Source organism: Macrotis lagotis, chromosome 2 (genome assembly GCF_037893015.1).
Source record: "Macrotis lagotis isolate mMagLag1 chromosome 2, bilby.v1.9.chrom.fasta, whole genome shotgun sequence".
Lineage (NCBI taxonomy): Eukaryota > Metazoa > Chordata > Mammalia > Peramelemorphia > Peramelidae > Macrotis > Macrotis lagotis.
Window position 1 is genome coordinate 54,574,763 of NC_133659.1, and position 17,563 is coordinate 54,592,325.

The 17,563-nt window shown below is 36.2% G+C and overlaps 1 protein-coding gene across 2 annotated transcripts in view; it reads left to right on the plus strand.

The window, feature by feature from the left end:
- DDR2 (discoidin domain receptor tyrosine kinase 2) overlaps window positions 1-17,563 on the plus strand; it is a 226,853-nt gene that overhangs the window by 80,453 nt on the left and 128,837 nt on the right. Inside the window, exon 2 of one of the 2 annotated variants that reach the window (XM_074221868.1) lies at window positions 2,677-2,761. The exons of the other annotated variant lie outside the window; for it this stretch is intronic. The gene's annotated coding sequence lies outside the window, so the exon portion shown is untranslated. The remainder of the gene's footprint in view (window positions 1-2,676; window positions 2,762-17,563) is intronic. 2 annotated transcript variants of the gene reach the window in all.

A 17,563-nucleotide genomic window follows, 5' to 3' on the forward strand; every position in this document is an offset into this window, starting at 1 on the left:
AGTGTTTGAGGTCGGATTTGAACTTAGGTTTTCCCGACTCCAGGGCCGGTGCTCTATCCACTGCACTACCTAGTTGCCCCATTGATGGATATATTCCAATGCTTCCTTATAAATTCATAGAAGTGAACAGCCTCTCTCCTCAGTTAATCAGTTAACTCTGAGCCCCAAACCCAGATTGTAGTATACTAGGGAAACCTTTTCCCATAAACTTTTGTTTCTCTCTTTCAACACCTCCCCTTCCAACTTTACAGGCTTAGATAAATATTACTTTACTTTCAATTTTCATTGAATATATTGTATATATAATTTAACAGTATAACAACTAATATAAAGACATATTTACATATTTCAATAATGTATCACAAAAAAGAGATTACTGGAAGCAGTTCTGCCATTAAATTCTCTCTGGTCCAAGTAAAAAAAATCTTTCAGGAATGCTTTTCATTATACTTTATATTAATAGATATGGTTTTTTAAGGTTTTTGCAAGGCAATGGGCTTAAGTGACTTGTCCAAGGTCATACAGCTAGGTAATTGTTAAGTGTCTGAGGTTGGATTTGAACTCAGGTTCTCCTGACTCCAGGGCCAGTGCCTATTCACTGTGCTATCTAGCTGCCCCTATATCAATAGATATGAATTAAATTCTTATGGAAAACATTTTTCAGTTTTTCTCAGATGATAATTAACTTCCGCAGTTCTCAGGAAAGTTGTTCTCTTAGTCCTTTCTCCATGAACTTCTTATAGTCTTCAACCATGATAGTTGACTCCTCCAGATGACACTTAAACTGCTACTTTCCCTAAGAGCTCTCTTGAAGATAAAGTAAAAATATCTATTATCTCTGTGAGAAGGGCTATTTATTGAAGCTGAAATTGTATTAAAAACAGATAATAGGGGCAGCTAGGTGGATGCAACAGTTCTGAAGCCAGGAGGACCTGAGTTCAAATGTGACCCCAGACATTTAATAACTGCCTAGCTGTGTGATCTTGGGCAAGTCACTTAACCCCATTACCTTAAATAAATAAATAAACAGATTAATCAGCATAGAAATAACAGTAAATCATCTATTTTAATTGATAATCTAAAAGGGACAAAGTCATCATCCTTTTAACTCCATGGTTTCTACTCTAAGAGAGGGAAAAGCATAGAGTGAAAGACTGCATGGGGGGGGACATTTCCTCCTCTGATGATATTTCTCCTTTGTTCTAGAAGAAGACCATGACATCAGGGAGTTGATGCCATGACAGGCACATGAATTGGATTTGAGTGAGGGGATGCTGTGCTAAGTCACCAATCTCAATTTCTCCTCCAGAGCCATCTGGGTCCAGTGGCCACATATGAATCAGGACAACTGGAGATAGCTCTGGATGTGAGGCAATCAGGGTTAAGTGACTTGTCCATGGTCACAGAGTTAGTAAGGATCAAGTGTCTGAGACTGGATTCTAACTTCTGTCCCCCTGACTCCAAGGTCAGTGCTCTATCCATTGTGCCACCTAGCTGCCCTTTTCCCCCTTTAGAGATAAAGGAAGAATAAGAAGGGTATATTGCAAGGGCACTAACTGCAGAGTCTGCAGGTCCCTGTCTTGGCTCTTCCTGCTTGGAAGCTGGTCACTGGCTTCCTTTACTTGGCTTTTGATCATCTGTACCTTAATTTCCATCTCATCCTTGATTCCCTTCTGATGATGCACCCTGCCAAGGAGAGAGGGGTTTTAGCAAAAATGGATTCCAGACTCTCCATTCTCTGTCCTCATGACCTCATAGGCTTCTCAGTTGCCTTCTTGGCTTCTCTCTGAAAGTCTGGTCAAGGTCAAAATCAATGAAACTTGAGAAACTCTGGGTAAAATCTGCCTAATTATAGGCTGACATTTTTGGCCCACCAGCTTTTCTTGGTAACATTTCTTAAATGGGATGAAGGCTCTTGCACAAGAAAACCCACCTTTTGTGTTCTCTGTGTGTATGGTATAACACTCAGGACATCATTGTGAATGGCATACTATTTGTCCAGTGGACATATACCTATCTTGTTTCCAAAGGAACAATAGAGATATCTATCATATGCGATCACAATGTTTTTTTGGGGGGTCTTCTATGACTGGAATGGTTTCCACTCTAAGAGTCAGCTTTGCTTGTTTTTTCCCCTGAGAGGTGAATAGGAAAGAACATTCATGTTGTCAGCAGAAGAGCCTCATACAGATGTTTCTGCTTAGGAACACCTGGCAGCTTATTAAACTCACATGTGATCTGGGGACTGACTGAGGAACACACACAGCCAGGCTAGCACATCCTGTTTCCCTTTGCTTATGCATGCCTTGTTCCTTAACCTTGTTTCATCCATGTCAGCCTTGTCCTAGACCTTAAATAATGAGAGTAGGAGCAATGCCTACTTGTACTGGTATGCAGCTCCTAGACGAGGGTCACCCACAGAATATGTGCTCATTGCCTCCCTGGCGGAAAAGGAGATTGAACATTGGATGTGGAGTCACAAAGACAGGACTTCAAATCCTGCCTTAGATATTTAGTCTTATGACTCTAGTCAAGTTATTTAACCTTATTTTTCCTATCTGTAAAATGGGAATATCTATTGTATGTGCTTCCCAGAGTTGTTCTGAGGACTAAATGGGAAAAGGAATATTCAATACTTAGCAAACTTTAAATAAAGCATTTTATTTTTTGGTTCAGACCAGTGACTTCATTGCTGTTGGATCTTGGATGTAAGGAAGCTCCTTCTGCCAGTGCAGATTGGTCTTCTTGCTGAACCTCACAGGTAACATTCCGTGTCTACTTCACCTTTGCACAGGTTGTCTGCCATGCCTGGAATAGGCCAGTGGGTTCAGATAGTGAGAATTGTCTCTTTGCACAAAACCCCTTCACCTTAATCCAAATTACATACAAGTGTGACATCATTTACTTGATGTTATGGCCATCCTCCATATTAAAAGACAACAATCTAATCCCTTGTCACCTTTGCCACTTTGTCTTCCCTGAGACCCACCTTGAGCACCACTTCCTATTCAAGTCCTTTTTTGATCCCCCTCAGTTGCTACTACTCCCACATTTTTATATGAACATTATTCATATTAGTATTATAAGTTGTTTTAAGAATTCAAAATTCTTAGTTCAATTGAAATATATGAAATTGAAATTGTATTCAATTTAAATGTATTAAAATTAAATTTAACAAGCTATCAAAGCTTAAAGTCGCACTGGGACTTTTGGGATACATTGTACTTTTTTGTATTAATGTTTTATGCCTTTGTATCTACTTTTATAGGTATGTCTTTTTTCTTTCTTTTTTTTTCTTTTTTTTTCTTGTTTCTTTCAATAGGCTCTAAGTTTAAAGGCAAGGGCTGTTTTGATTTTGATTTGATTTGATTGTCCCCTGTGCTTTTTTATAATGTCTGACAGCAATATATTTGATAAATTCTTGTTGAGTGAGTGAATGAAAAACAGAGGGGGATATATAATTAGGAAAGTAGATTGTATTCAGATTGCAGAGGCTCTTGAGTGACAGGCTAAGGGGAGATGATAGCAGCTAGTTGGTAGGTAGGTAAGAGGACTGAATTTAGAGTTAGAAAGTTCTAAATTCAAATGTGGCCTCAGATACTAGCTATCTTATCCATGGCAAGTCACTTGATCTCTTTCAGCCTCATCTGTACAATTGGACTATTACTAGCATCTACCTCCATAATTGTTGTAAAGATACATTGGGATTACATATGTATAATGCTTTGCAAACTTTGAAATGCTTTATAGATGTAAGTTGTTGTGGTGGATATTATTAGATGAAGCAAGGACAAAAAAGCATCCAGACAAAAAAAGGATTGAGGGCTTAGATTAAGGAAAAGCAGTGGAACTGGAAGGACAAATGTAGAGTGAGTGTAGACATAGATTTCTGGATGATGAAAGAATTTTTAAGAATGTTAACAAATTGAAACCTGGAAACAAGTGGATTCTCACTGGAGTTGGACAAAGTCTCAGTTAGCCTTCCTTTCCACAACCTCTGTAGTTGAACTCTCTCTTACCTTCATTTTGTCCCACATTTCTCCCTCCATTTTGTTCTGTCTAGCTCCTCACTGTCTTCACATCAAAGTTTTGGCTCAAACTGTTCACTCCCCATCCCTGCCATTTCCTCCCTTTTCCTCTTCATTTCCTCAAATTCTATCACACGATCCAACTCTAAGTCCCTTCTCTGGGAGAGTTCTAGACTCTGTCAATATCTTCCTTCTGTGAACTCCCAGGTGTACGATCTCACTCATATTGGCTTTGACTGCTTGCATTGTTAGCTAACTGTATTATGAGTGAATGTTCTGCTTGCCCAGATTTAAACTTATCCTCTTTGATCCAGTGATGCTGGTCTCCTGGCTGTTTCATGAACAAGATACTCTACCTCTGCTCTTGCTGTCTTCCATTCCCTCCCTCTTCCATTCAGACTACTCACCTTCCTAGCTTCCTTTAAATTCTAACTGAAATGCCACTTTCTACAGGAAGACTTCCCCAGTCTCTCTCCTCTCTGTTAAATATATCCTGTAAATCCCAGATATAACTTTATTAGTACATATTTGTTTGCATTTTTTCCTCTCCTATTAGATTGTACCCTCTTGAGGATAAGGATGGTCTTTTACCTCTTTTTATATCTGCAGTTCTTAGTATTGTACCTGCATCACTTAATAGATATTTATGAATCTTCAGAAATAGAGATGATGCTACCTCCTTTGTTTAATGTTAGGTACATCATAGCCTCTTAAATAGTTCTTGAATGGAATCAAATATACTTGTCTGGTAACATTACTATTTTGACTTGCCAAAGTGAATTTTGATTTGTTTACTTGGGAAGCTATAATATTAGATTTCTTTCTGTTTTTAATTTACCCCCCCCCCCAGACCTTTTTAGTTCTGTTCTCTTTTGCAGGCATTCACACTCTTGTCTCACAGCATTTCCCACTCCCATCTCATAATGTTTCTTGTGTTGAAATCAATTTTCTGCATTTCTGAGTATCTGCTCTGCATTGAACTCTTTTTTTTATTATTCTGTTTATTATAAAAATGGATATTTTGTTATGCCAATAGTGCAGCTCTCTCACAAAACTATCTAGATGACTGGAAAGTTAAGAGGATTAAAAAAAAGAAGTGGCAAATCATCCCTTCCTCTAGACTTCAAAGATAGGAAGAAATTCAAATGAATCTCACCTGGTTCAGAAGTAATTTTTGTGTTTGGGCACTATAAATAATAATAGTGAAGTCATGCTTTTTCTGGGCTTTGTATCCAGATACTAAAGGAACACCTTGTTTCTAACAGCTGCTATTCAGGGTACAGACATACCTAAATCTTAGCAGCAGTAGAGGCAGCCAAAGAAAGCTGCATTTAGAAACTGGGCCTCACTTAGGCATTTTGCCATGGAGTATTTTCAGGGTTGTGTCTGAATTTTGTATGAGAATTAAAGAGTAAAATGTCAACTTCAGCTAGGGGCAGAAAATATCACCTACTATTTAATATCTGAGTCTCCTAAGTCTTTATTGTTAGACTAGAGATGTAAGAATTCAGGGTTTTGGCCATGACTTTCCATACTTTTGATAATACTGAGCTCTCTATTCATCTGATTGATTGATGTTGTCCTTCATTCTTGAAGAAGACTATGACATCCAGGAGGTGATGCCATGACAAGCACGTGAAGTGGCTTTGAGTGAGGGGGTGCTATGCTAAATCACCAGACTTACTTTTTTCTCCAGGGTCATCTGGGTCCATGGCCAGATAAGAATCAGGATTACTGGAGATAGTCCAGAATAGGAGGCAAATGGGTTTAAGTGACTTGTCCTAGGTCACACAACTAGATGAGTTTCAAGGGTCTGAGGCCACATTTGAACTTCTATCCTCCTGACTCCAATCTATCTGACTGCACCATATAGCTTCCTCTTTATTTATCTGTTCTTTTACTGAGACTTGTTGTAGTTCTCTTTTGATGGGTCTATGATCTTATCAGATTCATTCAAATCAGTTAGTGTTGATTCCATGTTGACTATGGGTCAGATATTATGCTAGGTGCTAGGATGTGCAGATAAACAGAGAAATGGTCCTTAATCTTAAGAAGCCTACAAGGAGCTCATCAATATGTCTATCTCCTCCAAAAGTGAAGATTTCAACCCATCTATACCTATCTATCCTGTGGGACTTTAACTGGTAACTTCTCAGAGATTTTTCACACAAATTCAATTCAATGGGCTGGATCGTTTGATATTGAGTAACCATTGGTGGATCAAGCAGATGTTAACTGGTTGTCCCTCCAAGACTGGCTTGCTGTGGTTGCTCTTAAATTTCTGCCATGACATGACACAAAATTCTCTTTGTAAATCCCATTTGTTATAACTTGCATATGTATTATATACATAAAGTATATATAAATATATAGTATGTATATTTAAATATATATGCACACATGCACATATAATATACATATAAAATACAATATAATATACATACAAACATGTATACACACATACATGTTCTTGTTGTTTGTCCTTTGTTGGAAGATCAGGACCTCATGGAGATGATGCCATGAAATACATGTGAATTGGATTTGAGTGAAGGGACACTATGCTAAGTCCCCAGCCTCACTTTCTCCTCCAGCATCATCTGGGTCCGGTGGCCAGATATAGATCAGGACAGCTGGAGATGACTGGATACAAGGCAGAGTTAAGTGACTTGCTTAAGGTCACGCAGCTAGTAAGCATCTAGTGTGTGAAACTAGACTCGAACTCAGATATTCCTGACTCTGTGTCATCTATCTATCTATCTATCTATCTATCTATCTATCTATCCTCTATCTATCTATCATCTATCTATCTATCATCTATCTATCTAGATACACATTTGTATTTATATATTATATATCCTGCTTACTTCCATCATTCTCTGTTGCCATCTGTATAATCCTTAACTTCAAGTCTTCAAAGGGGTGGCTAGGTAGTGCAGTGGATAAAACACCTGCCCTGGAGTCAGGAGTACTTGGGTTCAAATCCGGTCTCAGACACTTAATAATTACTTAGCTGTGTGGCCTTAGGCAAGCCACTTAACCCTATTGCCTAGCAAAAAAAACCTAAAAAAAAACCCCTAAGTCTTCAGAGATTACAGTGTTCCATTGCTCTGTGATTTATAGCTAAAGAAAATTATTAGAAGAATATTGGAATTTAAAAGATGGACCTTTATGGAATGGGGAAACACAAGGTCATTAAAAGAATTGTTTAATGTCCCAAAGGCAATGCATCCTACCATCCTCTTCTAGAACAATTCTGGACTAGGTCATTTTTGATTTGGATCATCTATCCATCAGTCAGTCACTGAATATTTAGTAAGCACCTTCTACATACCACATATAACAAACAACTAGAAAACAAATAAGTGCTAACAAGATAAATTGAAAATAATGAAGAGGGGTTAAATAAGGCTTCCTGTAGATGAGTCAGATTTTAGTTGAGACTTAAAGGAAGTCAGGAAAAACCAAGGGACAGAGATGTGGAGGGAGTACATTCCAGGCACTGGAGATTATCAGAGAAAATGCCTGAAACTAAGAGATGGAATATCTTGTTTGAAACAAATATCACTGGCTTGACGATTATGTGATGGAGAGCAAAAGCTAAGAAGACTGTCTATTCAAGACACTGACTGATGTATGGGTTTACTGCACAGATACTAAGCATTCTTCATCTATTCGGTTTTCAATCTCTTGCCTATGGTTTCTATTCTTATATTTTTACCAAACCCATTTTCTCCAAGGTCACTTTGATAATCTTTTATTACTCAACCTAATGACTTTTCCCAGGCTTTCTCTTCCTCTATCTCTCAGCAGTGTTGACACAGCCTGACGATTGCTCAAGTTCTTTTGAATATTCTTTCTTTCCTGGTATTTTTGAGATACTCCTCTATTGTGGTTTTCTTCCTAACTATGTCATTAATGTTTTGCCATCTTCTTTGCAGGATCATAATCATGATATAATAGATTTAGAAATAGAAGGGACCTTAGAGTTCATTGAGTCCAGCCCCTTCACTTTACCACTCTGCAGATGAAGAAACTGAGGTAATGAGAAGTTGTCTATGGTCACACAGCTAGAAAGTATCTGAAGTAGGATTTGAATTCAAGTCTTCCAGATTCCAAAGTTAGCATTCTGTTTAGTACCTAGCTACTTCTAATCATTAGATTTTTGGATGCTCTAGTATGTGCAAATTTCCAAAAATACAGGGACTGCCTATTTTTTTCTTTGTATCTTTAGCCTGGATACATAATAAATGCTTAAGAAATAATTTTGGATTGATTGATATTCTGAATTTGATTATTATCTTTATGTATTTTTGCTTCAAATTTATGCTTTTTAACCTTCATCTCTTCTTTCTTCAATTCCACATCTTCAACTGCCTAGTTAATTTTTCCACCAAAATATTCCATAGGCATCTCAACTCAAACTGTCGAAAAACAAACTCATTAGCTTTTCCACTCAAATGCATCCCTTCTCTTTACTCCTTCTTCCATAATTTGTTTGTCATGTCCTAAATTTAAAGCTGGAAAGGATCTCATCAGTCATATGATTCAGTTCCCTCATTTTAGAGATGAGGAAACTCATTGACTTAGTTTCACAGCTAGTGCTAGAGATAAGATTTGAATCAGCAGCTGTTCTCAGCTCCATGTCCAATATTCTATTTTCTGTGCCACATTATTCTTCTCTAGTCACACAGATTTGCAACCTGAGTCTTCCTCAATGTTTCACTGTTATTGATAACCTTTCCTTCCTACATCCACATATCCAATCTTTTGTCAGAGCTTGTTGATTAAACCTCCTCTACAACTTTCTTATCCATTTCTTTTTCTTTTCTCAAACCACAAATGCCTTAGTCCAGGCCCCCATCACCTTCTGCCTAGACTATTGCGATAGACTCTTAATTGCTTTTCTTGCATCCAATTTTCCTTCTCTTTAAATCATCTTCCACATAATTGTAAAAAAAAATCATTATTCCTAAAGCTTATATTACACTGTCCAAAAAACTTCAACAGCTATCTATTACTTGTAGAATTAAATAAATACTCTCCTGCTTACCACTTAAAATCTATCATAGTCTTGTTCCATTCTAATTTCTGGGTTGATTATACTGTCATTCATTTTGTGTTTCAGTTAAATGAACTCCTAGCTCCCTTTGTGGCTAAACTTGTCACATCTGTTTCAAGAGATCTTTCCTAATTCCATTTCTCAGTGTTCCTGGAAATTGTTTATTTTTCCATATCCCTTGTATGCTCTTACCTATGAATATGGTGATTTATCCTCATAGAATATAAGTTCCTTAAGATCACAGACTTTTTCACTTTTTACAAAAAGTTACATCCTTAGTATCTCATGTGGCCGACACATGGGAGAAATTAATAGATCCTTGTTAACTGATTGACTATTCGTTATAGACATCCTGGAATTAAACCTTAGGAAAATGTCTTGGTACTCATATTGAATAATTGTACAAGTATAAGAAGATACTTTTCTAAATTATTAATGATGAAGAAAAACCTATTGCTATTTATATATTAATATAACTTCATAGATCATAAAGAACTAGAATTAATTTATTTAATTAGTGTAGAATCTGTTAGCCAGTAAGATATTTTTCAATTGTAGAGAAATCTTCTCTTGTTGTCTCTGTTTCTATCTTGAAATCTATCTTTACTATCTAAAGAATTTTTAGTCTTCCCTAATTGAATAGTAATGTAATTATAAAAAATTATGCTATCCATTCATTCCCAGGAGTCAGACCAATATTGTTTTAGAAGAATATTTCTATTTCCAATTTGATAAAAATAATAGATCTCATGTTGATTGAATGTGTTTCCCTCTAATAAATGAATCTTGAGCTCTTGATGTATATCTGTAAACAAATTCAAAAGGATAGAACTGAGATAGAAAATAATATAAGTTTCTTGCAGATTATATGTAACATTCCATGGCAAACCTAAAACTGAACCTCTTCTTAATGTTATCAGCTTTCCTAGAATGCTTTGCTGTCTGAATTATATTACTCTTTTTTTTTAATATACAGTCAACTAAAGATGAAAAAGAGACCTTTGAAACTTACTCATTTAATTGCTGTTGCAAGTCAAGAATATACAGAATTTATAGAGGGGGAAGATTTCCTTAGGTTGGTGTTTTATATCCACGTTAGTGGTGATTCTATGTATCCTTATCTTAGGAGTTTGGGGGAGGGAAGAATTGAGTAGGAAGGAGAATAAGAAAGAGGAACTAAGAAATATTTCTTTTGAGCTGAATCTCTATTTTTTGAACTTCACAAACATCTCTATTTTTAAATAAAGAAATATTCTAGGAAAATTTTAAAAATTATGTTTTTTAAAGATATCTATTTTTGGTTCCTCTTTTGAAAAAATGATCGAAGCTATTATATCTCAACTTTACAACAAGAATAGTGTCTTTGTTATATTTATTAGCACACTTAACTATTGTCTTTTCACAAATTAAGTGCTGGAGAATTCAAAGAAGGATTGAGAAGTAGAGAAAACTATTAGGAATGTTGTAACTAAGGAGAGTGATGGAGTTTCTTATAATCACAAGATAGTGGGAAGAGATTCCACCTTTCAGTTAATGCTTTGTTTTTGTAGTGGACTGCATTCTATCTAGATAAGCAGTGGACTCAAATCTAGAGGTTCCTGCTCCCATTCAGTCCTGAAGAAATAAACATCTAATAAATTCCAGGGACCCAGTTCAGTGATTGTGTTCTCTGCTATGAGACCAATTTGACCCAATAAACTGCACCATAAATTTTCATCCCCCAAAATTTGGATTCAAATAATATGTACTGAATGACATGGCATTTAAATTTAATAAAATAAAAGTTATTGGAATAGCAAAATGTCATAGTAATATAATAATTCTAGGAGATTTTAATGTTCCTCTCTCAGAAAAGGTCTAATCTATTGGAAAGTTATATGAAAAGGAAAATGATGCATCTGGAAACCTCTTCAGAAATTTTGAACTTCACATATATGCCATCTGAATGGGAACATTAAAGAATTTGTATACATTTTTATTTCTTAGAACCAAATGACACCTTTACAAAAATTTATGTGCTGTGTCTCAGAAAATTATAAATGTAGAAAAGCAGATATACTTTACAAGGCAAGTATAATAAAAACAGTTATGAACACAAGCAAAACCAACAAAAATAGACTTTAAGGAGATATAATGATGACATTCTTAGCAATTAGTTATGAAACAAATAAACAATGTATAACTATGTAAAATAATAATTGTGACATATAAAGCTAACCATCATCAGAGGGAAACATATGAGGAAAAAATTTTAATATAGAAAAAGAAAGAAATAATGAACAGAAGGAATTAATACATAATTTAAAAAAATAGGATGCCAACAGTCTTGTAAGATCAAATGATGTAATATTTGCAAAGCCCTGAGGCATGTAATAATTTCCTAATAGAATATTTATACCCTCTCTTTCTTCCTTTCTTCCTCTTAACAACTAAACAAACTCCAAAAATTCAAGAAAGAGAAAAGATTAAAAATTAGGGAAACTATAAAGTAGAAAACAAAAGACTGTAGGTAGAAGTTATTAACAAAAATTAAAAGTAGCACAATTGATAAAACTAAGAAAACTGATGAACTTCTAGTCACATTTTAAAGAAGATAGAGAAAAATAAAATTAAACAATAAAATGGATCCCAAATACCATTCTTAATCTATACTTTTCTTTTTTATTTAAAAGTATTATATTTTTTCCCAATTACAAGTAAAGACAATTTTAGACCTTCACTTTTTGAAAGCTTTTGAGTTCCAAATTTTTCTCCCTCCCTTTCTCCCTATCCCCCTCCCAAAGTTGGCAAGTAATCTGGTATATATATATATATATGTATATATATTTATATGCATGCAATCATGTAAAATATATTTCCATTTAAACTATTTTTTTTTGTTTTTCTGAAGGCAGTAGGTTTGAGTGACTTGCCCAAAGTCACACAGGTAGGTAATCATTAAATGTCTGAGATCAGATTGAACTCAGATCCTCCTGACTCCTGGGCCAATGCTCTATCAACTACATGACCTAACTGCCTCTACTTAATCCATTTTTGAAAAGGAAATTTTACAGTGGTAAAAGATTTATTCAATTAAAAAAGCAAACCTTAGGTCCAAATTATTTGAATGAACTTTTTTTTAGTTTTTTTTTTTTTTTTGCAAGGCCAATGGGGTTAAGTGGCTTGCCCAAGGCCACACAGCTAGGTAATTATTAAGTGTCTGAGACCAGATTTGAACCCAGGTACTCCTGACTCCAAGGCGGGTACTTTATCCACTATGCCACCTAGCCGTCCCTGAATAAACTTTTAAAGAACAGTAGCTAGGTGACATATATTGAAAAATAAAACTTTGTTTCTTTCATATTGTTCTTATGAGAAAAATAGAATTCTAATACCTAACCTAGGGAAGGATAAAGCAAAGAAAAAGAACTATGGAACAATATAATTAAGGACAATAAAAATTTTAATTAATTTATTTTTTTACATTACTACAATAGTCTCATAAAAGTAAACATAATCTCCCTTCTCCCCGCATAGAGAAACCTCAAGAAAAATAAAATTAGAGGAAAAAAAAAAACAGCGTGCTTCAGTCTGTATTTAGACTGTATTCAGATATCATCTGCTCTGTCTTTGGGATGGATGCCTTCTTTATCCATCAGAGAAGTTGCTTCAATATTTTTTCCCATAGTTGCTTTTGCTAGCTGTAATTATCTCCAACTTATTCCTCCTCACCCCCATTTATTCTATTCTCTCTTTCCTTTCACCCTGTCCCTCCTCAAAAGTGTATCATATTTGACTACCCTCTTCTATGATCTTCCCTCTATTCATCGCCTATGCCCTCACCCCCTCCCTTTGTCCCCTTTCTACCATCCCTTTCCTCTCCTGACTATAAAAATTTTAGAAATAAAAACTTTGGGGACATCTAGGTTGTGCAGTGGATAGAACACTGACCCTGGAGTCAGGAGGACCTGAATTCAAATCCGGCCTCAGACACTTAATAACTACCTACCTGTGTGACCTTGGGCAAGTCACTTAACTCCATTGCCTTGCAAAAAAAAGAAATAAAATCTTGTTAAGAAAGCAGTTATTGCTAAATAGTAGCTAATTACAATCACTAGGGTCAGAACAGGAGAGTAAGATCATGAAAGTGAATGGATTTATGGCTTCTGAAAACAACAATAATAACAGGGAAAGGGTATTTGTGAAAAAAGACTGCTCTCTAAGTGAGTCACAACTCTGGAGAGGAAGAGGATCATTTTATTGGTGATTGACCTTATCCCATTTCAGGGCTAAAGGAGTAGAGGCACCCAATCCTTGGATAGAGTCTTGCTATGGTGTTTAGTTGGCTATAAGCCTTCTTGTTTGGTTTCCAGCCTTTGGTATCTTATTTCCTGTAAATAAATTGAAACCTGGACTCGGAGAGTCAGCCATGAAGCCTAAAGCTTTTGCTAGTTTCTGTCCAAGACTCCTAATCCAACTGTCACCTCTAGCACTAAAGCAGAACCAGGGTTTGGAAGTTGACACCAATGTTGGATGTTCACCCAGACCAGAATGAGATTGAAAGCTAACTCTACTGGCCATAGTCCAAACCACCCTTTTCTAATGAGAGTCCTGCTCCCCGCCCCCCAACCTCATCCAAACTTGCCAAACCATCCCTACAAAATCAAGAGCCCTGAATCTCTGACTCTCTGGAGCCTCTGGTGGCCTCTTCTACCCATTTCTCTCTATAGTCCTGAACTCTCTTCTGATCCAGACTCTGGAATTATTTTCCAGTTGATAGACTCATTTTCTAATTTATATGAATTGTCCTTTACCTAATGAGATTCACTCAGCTATACCATGATAAGTGTTCATCCATAACCTTTCTTCCATTTTTATAGGTGACTAGGATTTTGTTTCCCCCCGCAAAAGCAATTGCAATAAGGCAAGGAGTGATAGGGAAGACTATCTGATTTAGGTTATGGTTTTTCTAGAAGATGGTTTGGTTTGACCTCCTCTCCAGACACAGATGGGGAAAGGCCAAATGTAGTGGGAAAAATGGAGAGTCAGGGGACCTGAATTCCAATCTTTGTACTTCCTACCTGGGTGATTTTGGGAAAATTACTTAACCTTTTTAGGACTCTTGCAGTAAAATGAGGGAGTTTGACTAATTAACTTCTAAGATCCTATGATCCCAAGAACCTAAAAAAAAGTCATAGTACCCCAGAGGAAGTTGTATTTCACAATCATTCAGATAAAATACCAAGAGGTAAGGAAAACTTTCTGGGTATTAATTAGGTGGCCTGCCACTTCAATTCAATAAATATTAAGTGCCCACCACAATGAGAGAGATTGTGCTAAGTGCTCCCACAGTAAGAAGCATGTTCCCTCCTCCTCCCTCAGAATGGGTGCATCCATTGACTCTGAAGGATACAGCTCCTCTCAGCAGTTCAGGATTCAAGGACAATCCCGAGAGACCGGCTATAGTTAAAGCCATCCACATTTAGAGAAAAAACAAAACTAAACTATGTAGTCTGAATGCAGAGCAAACTTCTTTTATGTTTTTTCTTTCTTTCTCATATTTTTCCCCTTAGTTCTAATTCCTCTTTCACAACAAGGCTAACGTGGAAATACATTAAACATGATTGTACATGTACAACTTTTACCAAGATTGTTCACCACCATGGGGAGGTGGCGGAAAGGGAGGGTGGGAGAAAAATTGTGGAATTCATGAACTTGCAAATGGATGAATGTCAAAAACTACCTTTGCATGTGATTGAGAAAAAAAAAAGAATGTGGGCATCCTATGTCAAAGACTTATCTGTCCCCTGCCAATTATGGCTCTATTAGAATCTCTCCTCTTCTCTTTTCATAGAATCCTCCACATCCATTTCTAATAATTTCTCTCTTTTAGCACTTTCATTCTATTTTCAATTAATTTATTCTACAAATATTTATTATCTAGTATATGTAAGACAGTCTGACTCCTGGGTCAGGCTATCTGTATTTCCGGTAAAGGGGAAAGGTAAAGTAGAAATACATGCAAAATTATTTCTCTGAATATTTGGTCTTTTTTGGATATTTTTTATTTTTGAAGATTTTTGCCATACATGGATGTTGATTACAGTTCAGGTCTTCAGGAGGAGCTGTAATTGGAGAATTTTTTAAGGAGGGTTTAAGAGAGACCATGGAAAACAGGCCCAGAGAATATTACATTTACTGAAGCCAAGGTAGCATTTTTGGGGATTAAATAAAAACCAACCAATAAGTTGGCAAGTAAAGGCTGAAATAACCGAACCTTACAAGGATGTTCACTGAAAAGCAAGATATATGAGGTGGCTAATTACAAAGCAAAGAACAACCTTGCTTCCATGCCAGCTAGAAGTTAAATCTAACTACTTCTATCCTTATGTAGGACAATTAAGAAAATTGATTAACTTTTGGCCACATATTTAAAAAAGAGAGAGATAAAAATAAAATTAAACAATAAAAGAAACCCCAACCAGTTTGTCTCATTTCAGATCAAATGAGGCTTTTTGTTTGTGGTCATGGTATTTCACCTCCATGTTTTTTAATCATATGAACTGGCTCTAAGTCAAAGTGAGTTTCTTTATAAAAGAGAGGTAAATGATGGATAATACAAAATCAAAGAAGGAAGACTGATGTTAACCGTGTCACCTACGCTCATTGGACCTTGCTTTCTTCATCTATAAAATCCTCTCTGATCCTCAGTTTTCTCACCTACAAAATAAATTACTGAGTATCAACTTGGTAGGGTTGTTGTGAATATCAAATAAGATGATATCATTAAAATCTTCTACAGTCCTTAATTAACCGATAAATTGCCATATGTGTTTGAATTTCATTCTCCAAGAGAACCAATGATACCATGAGGGGGATGTCTTGATTTGAACATGAAATAGATTTAAGGGAACAGAGCTGCACAAAGTCATCAGTGTTGTTAATGTCTTCTAGAATCTTCAAAGCCCAGTGACAAAAATCAAAATGATTGGTGATGGCCAGAATGCAATGGGTAATGATTATTGATAGGTGGCTTGAGTCCAACAAAGGAATCTACACAAGTGGATGAGGAGAGGGTCAGCACATAATGGTCCTAAGTGATGGCAGACAGTGTCTTTCTATGAGACACACTCTGCTGCTGTCCTTCCAATACATAACTTTCTATACCTGACCCTTCTCATTGACTTTAGATTAGAGTGGATAGAGTGACTGACCTGGAGTCAAGAAGACTTGATTTCAAATTCAACTTCAGATACTTACTAGGTGGGTGACCTTGGGCAGGTGGTTTAACTTCTGCTTCAGTTTCCTTAACTATAAATTGGAGTAATAGTAGTTCCTATCTCCTAGAGTAGTTGTGAGGATCAAATAGGATTATATTCGAAAAGTTTGAAGTATAGGAAATTATAAATAATACTTATTTTCTTCCTTCCTTATTCCTTGCTTGATCTTTCCTCTCAGAATGGATTTCTACTTTTTGAATTTATTTTCTCTTTGGTTGGATCTCAGAACAATTTTCTGGTTACCATTTGGTTCTATACTTAGACTATCCTTTTTTGTTGTCTTCTTCCCCTCTACCACTCAGATCTATCTTTCTAGGCTAGTTATTATCATTAATTACTAACTCATATGGCTAAGTGTTAGAACTTCCTCTGAGAGATTAAAAACCCTGCCCCATGGTCCTTCGGCTATGGTATAGCCTTTTGAACTTGTGTTGATATGATCATCCATAGCTGGACCCACTGTACATTGATCCCAGCATCATGATGTTATTTGGGTCTACTTCAAGCACAAAGAACAAAACAACAGTACGTGCCATTGGCAAGACTTCCTGACTCCAAAACTGATCCTCTATCCAGTAAGACGGTGAATCTTTCAATAACAAGGTCATCATTAACAGTAACTGACATTTCTATAACACTTGTCATATTTTCTCATCTAGGACCTACATCAACACTGCTAGGTAAAATTTTTCCAGTATTATTATTTTGCCTATTTTATGATGGAAAAAGCAGCCTCAGAAAAGATAAATGATTTACTCATATCAAATATCTAGTAAGTTTTAGAGGATTTGAATCTAAGTCTCCCTGACTTTAGTTTTAGCATTTTTTTTAGGTTTTTGAAAGGCAATGGGGTTAAGTAACTTGTCTAAGGCCACACAGCTAGGTAATTATGAAGTGTCTGAGGTGGGATTTGAGCTCAGGTACTCCTGACTCTAGGGCTGGTGCTCTATCCCCTGCACCACCTAGCTGCCCCTTTTAGCATTTTTTTAAAAAGAAAAAATGGTACAAGTTGTATGAGAAGGTAAAGGCTAAGGTAATAGGGAAAGATTTGGTGGAAGTCTTTGGAGACTTATGACATTTATATTTTGAAGAGGTTTTGGGATTTAATTAGGCAGAATTCTTCGGGTCAGTGAGGTCTCCAACTCTGGAAAAGTGAAATCTAAGAAATACAAGTAAAAGATAGGACATGTTTTGACCATGACAAGGATCCATTTGGC